Below are 5561 nucleotides of genomic sequence, written 5' to 3'. Positions count from 1 at the left end.
CGCCATCATCATCACCAACAATTCTCCCATCTCGGGGAGGGCAATTTCTGTCAACATCTTCAACATGACCATCTCCCCTCAAACCCTAGTTCATCTCTTGAGTTCAATATTTGTACCGGAACCTTAGATTGGTGCTTGTGAGTGACTAGTGAAGGAAATATGCCCTAGTGGCAATAATAAAGTTGTTATTTATATTTCCTTATATCATGATAAATGTTTATTATTCATGCTAGAATTGTGTTAACCGGAAACTTAATACATGTGTGAATACATAAACAAACAAAGTGTCCCTAGTATGCCTCAGCTTGACTAGCTCGTTAATCAAAGATGGTTAAGTTTCCTAACTGTTGGGGTATGACTATTGGGTATGACCCGCCCAGGAGGGGCCGGGTTATCCCAATGGCGGTTCATCAAGACGAAGCCCATGAATATGTTGAAGATGGCGGTTCATGAAGGAGACTTGTTAAAAGTCCCATAGCCCGAAGGCGGCTTAAAGCCCATAAAGTGTAAACTGCCATATATGTATAACTTGTATTATAAGGCAAGTGTAATTAGTTACCAGGCCGGACACATTTATGAGCCCGCCGGGACTCTGTAAGCCGCAGGGCGTCAACCTTTGTATATAAAGGGATGACCCAGCGGCGGTTTAGGGCAAGAGAGAAGAGATCGAAAGCTAGGTCAAGCGTATTCGCTCCCTGGTAATCGAGACATAAGCAATACCACCTCAAACTGGATTATGCCTTTACCTTCACCGCAAGGGGCCGAACCAGTATAAACTCCCTGTGTCCTTTGTCTCGTTTAACCCCTTTAAGCTAACCAAGTTGCGATGGCTCCACGATTAAGTCCTCACACTAGGACATCTTCCGTGACAATTCCACGACAGTTGGCGCCCACCGTGGGGCCAGCGCACGGTGGTTTCGAGTTCTTACAGGGCAGCTTCGAAGGGATCAAGCGATACACTGTGGGCCGGATGACCAAGAGTTGTCGCGGCAAGATCTACATCGACGATGCAGGCTGGGGCCCCGAGGCTGGCTCAATGGAGTACGGGTACCAGGTCCCCTTCGGCGGAATCCACGTCTTCATCGGCAAGATCAGCGAACCGGGCCCTGAGCCGAACATCTGCACCGACATCATCGAGACAGCTCAGCGTGCACGACCCGCCCGAGTTCAACCCACCATGAAGCGCGCCTTCGTTGGATTCATCCATGGGTCGGAATTTGAGGAAGGATCCGTGTCCAGCGGTGAGACGGCCATCTACTCTGATGGTGAATCGTCCACAGGCGAGACTAATTCAATGTATTAGCTGCAAGACGTCCGGCTTGGGGGCTATTCCGATGGCGACAGTATTCCGGACCCCTATGAGCCACCGAGTAGGGTCGCAATTTTCATGGCCGGTACACAGCCATCACAGAATTCTACAACTGCAGTGGCGATGATTTCCGGGTCAGCTGCGGCAACGGCAGCCAGGGCAGGAGGCCATGTGCGCCCGCCGGCTCAGGTCTTGACCGACTTATTGGACAGTCTGACAACATTGTTAGCAGCAAATGTTAACCCGGCGAATCAAGATCGGCACAACGCGGAGGTTGCGAAATTGCGTGACGAGATAGCACAAGCCAAGGAGGATCTGGCGGCTGAGGACGCTCGGATGACTGTGGCGCGAGCTGTGTTGGATGCTCGGGCACAGCAGATTCAAGCGGATTCTTCCGGCTCACAATGGATCAGAACGCTTCAAACGAGATTTTAAGGAGGAAGCACCGGAGTCGCCTACCCCCGGTTTACGATCCGCGGAACATTTTCCCTACGCCTGGATGGGGCCCAGTAACCCATCAGAGATAAATCGGGTGGTGACCATGCCTAGGACCGGAGCGCCGGTTCAGCCACGCACAACAGATCTGCCTTGTCTAAATAATACCCCGCCACGATATGTGCCGACACCACTGGGTCATTATTCTAACCCATTGGATAACATGATCGCTGCGGCGACATGATTGGCGGCTCTCCGAGTTGAAGGCGAGTCTCTAGCTGCGATTGAAATGCGGAGGGTGTGAGAGCTTCTTCAGACAACTCTGGTGCAGCAGGAGGCATATTCTTACAGTCGTGAGAGGATTCACTCGACCCCTCGCCCAAGCCGGAGTTATAGCAGACACATGGACTCACCGGCCGTTTCAAGCAGTGACAGGCGCCGTAACCAGCCTCGCGGACATGACCCGGCGTGCAATGGTGCTCAAGATTTGGTGGACCAGGACAGAGCACGTCGAGAAGCTGAGCTGGCAGCTTAGCAGGTGGCTCATCAACATCTTCCGGCTTATCCGACGACTTCGGTGGAGGCAGGCGTGACCTCTAGAACCACGAGTGTACCATGTTTAGTGCCAACTCTGTGTAATGAGCGTCTGCCCAAGGATTTCAAAGGACCTCGTAAGGTGCCTAACTACACAGCTGACCTACCCCCCTGAGGCGTGGATTGAGAGTTACGAGATGGCCATGGAGCTGTTGGAGGTTAGTGATGCCGCGTGTGTCAAGTACTTCACCATGATGCTAGATGCGACGGCCCGTACTTGGTTAAAAGGGTTGCCTGCCAATTCCATTGGGTCGTGGGCCGAGTTAAAAGCCCGGTTTATCCAGAATTTTAAGGATACATGCAAGCAGCTGATACGTCTCCAACGTATCTATCATTTTTGATTGTTCCATGCTATATTATATTCTGTTTCGGACATTAATGGGCTTTATTATGCACTTTTATATTATTTTTGGGACTAACCTATTAACCGGAGGCCCATCCCAGAATTGCTATTTTTTTCCTATTTCATAGTTTCGCAGAAAAAGAATATCAAACGGAGTCCAAACGGAATGAAACCTTCGGGAACGTGATTTTCGGAACAAATGTGATCCAGAGGACTTGGACCCTACGTCAAGACATCAACCAGGAAGGCACGAGGTAGGGGGCGGGCCTACCCCCAGGGCGCGCCCTCCACCCTCGAGGGCCCCATGTTGCTCCACCGACGTACTTCTTCCTCCTATATATACCTACGTACCCCCAAACTACCAGATACGGAGCCAAAAACCTAATTCCACCGCCGCAACCTTCTGTACCCGTGAGATCCCATCTTGGGGCCTTTTCTGGAGCTCCACCGGAGGAGGCATCGATTACGGAGGGCTTCTACATCAACACCATAGCCTCTCCGATGATGTGTGAGTAGTTTACCTCAGACCTTCGGGTCCATAGTTATTAGCTAGATGGCTTCTTCTCTCTTTTTGGATCTCAATACAATGTTCTCCCCCTCTCTTGTGGAGATCAATTCGATGTAATCTTCTTTTGCGGTGTGTTTGTTGAGACCGATGAATTGTGGGTTTATGATCAAGTTTATCTATGAACAATATTTGAATCTTCTCTGAATTCTTTTATGTATGATTGGTTATCTTTGCAAGTCTCTTCGAATTATCAGTATGGTTTGGCCTACTAGATTGATCTTTCTTGCAATGGGAGAAGTGCTTGGCTTTGGGTTCAATCTTGCGGTGTCCTTTCCCAGTGACAGTAGGGGCAGAAAGGCACGCATTGTATTGTTGCCATCGAGGATAACAAGATGGGGTTTATATCATATTGCATGAGTTTATCCCTCTACATCATGTCATCTTGCTTAAAGCGTTACTCTATTCTTATGAACTTAATACTCTAGATGCATGCTGGATAGCGGTCGATGTGTGGAGTAATAGTAGTAGATGCAGGCAGGAGTCGGTCTACTTGTTCGAACGTGATGCCTATATACATGATCATACCTATATATTCTCATAACTATGCTCAATTCTGTCAATTGCTCAACAGTAATTTGTTCACCCACCGTAATAATTATGCTCTCGAGAGAAGCCACTAGTGAAACCTATGGCCCCCGGGTATATTTTCCATCATATTAATCTTGCAACAACAAGCTATTTCCATTGCCTTTTATTTTGCTTTTATTTTACTTTGCATCTTTATCATGAAAATACCAAAAATATTATCTTATCATATCTATCAGATCTCACTCTCGTAAGTGACCGTGAAGGGATTGACAACCCCTTTATTGCGTTGGTTGCGAGGATTTATTTGTTTGTGTAGGTGCGAGGGACTTGTGCGTGTCCTCCTACTGGATTGATACCTTGGTTCTCAAAAACTGAGGCAAATACTTACGCTACTTTGCTCCATCACCCTTTCCTCTTCAAGGGAAAACCAACGCAGTGCTCAAGAGGTAGCAAGAAGGATTTCTGGCGCCATTGCCGGGGAGGCTTACGCAAGGTCAAGTCAAGATTTGGACTCCCGACAGCGAGCCATTTCTGGCGCCGTTGCTGGGGAGTCTACGCAAAAGTCAACATACCAAGTACCCATCACAAACCCTTATCTCCCGCATTACATTATTTGCCATTTGCCTCTCGTTTTCCTCTCCCCCACTTCACCCTTGCCGTTTTATTCGCCCTCTATTTTTCGTTTGCCTTCTTCCCATATGTATCTTTGTTTGTGTTTCCTTGTGCCTTCTATATGCTTGCATCTTCGCTTGCTGAAAATCTATTGATATGGATCCACTTAAAGTGTTCTACTTGGATCATCTTCGATCGTTATGCGCTCATGTTGAAACCCCAACTAGCCTAGTTGATGGGAAATCTTTAGATGAGCTTGCTCATTTTGTGCGTCATCGTTTGTTTGAAAAAGGGAAGCTCTTATGGTATCATATAAATAGTTTGCTATGCTATGCTTGGAATCTATGTGAAATTTGTGATTTTACTTGTTGCTCTAAGAACCCTAAAAAACACCTTCCCTACCTATGTGAGTTCAATGATAATGAAATCTGATCTTCTTATGCAAAGGGTGTTTATAGCTACTATGATATCGAACAAATTGAAGAATTTGTCGTTTTTAAGGGTGCTCATGAAGTTGCTTCTTTGATTGAAAAGTATGATTTTACTCTCAACAAATCTGAAAATTCCGTCATACTTAAATATTGCAATGAAAACTTTGCTCATAATGTCTATGTCCAAGAATTTATTGAAAGAATGACGGTTGCTTTGGAAGAAAATAATGATATGTATGAATCTATAAATAATTATGATTCCGATGATTTGATTGAAATATCCCTTGATGAACATGATGCTTGCTATCCTTGTGGCCATGATGCCAATATTTATGAAGATGAATTTGCTATAGTTCCTTACGTTAAACATGAGATCGTTGCTAATGCACCCATACTTGGTAGTTCCTTCGATGAAAAGCATGATTGCAATAATTTTACTATAAATTTTCTTAATGTCAATTGTGCTAATAATATGCAAAACCCTAAGCTTGGGGATGCTAGGTTTGCTATGTCTACTACTTGTTGCAATGATCATGATTGGGGTGATTCTTCTTTTGATCTTGAAAATTTATTTAAGCCCCATGATAAATATGAGATTGATAATAATGTTTGCAATAACATTGAAAGTGGGTTTGGAAGAGTGTCAACTTTAGATCCCACATATTTAGAGTATGTTCAATCTTATGGTATTTTTGATAAAAGTGGGTTTGGAGAGGTCATGACTTTAGTTAAAGTTAATCC

Source organism: Triticum aestivum, chromosome 7D (assembly GCF_018294505.1).
Source record: "Triticum aestivum cultivar Chinese Spring chromosome 7D, IWGSC CS RefSeq v2.1, whole genome shotgun sequence".
Classification (NCBI taxonomy): domain Eukaryota; kingdom Viridiplantae; phylum Streptophyta; class Magnoliopsida; order Poales; family Poaceae; genus Triticum; species Triticum aestivum.
Note: the sequence above shows the minus strand (reverse complement) of the source record.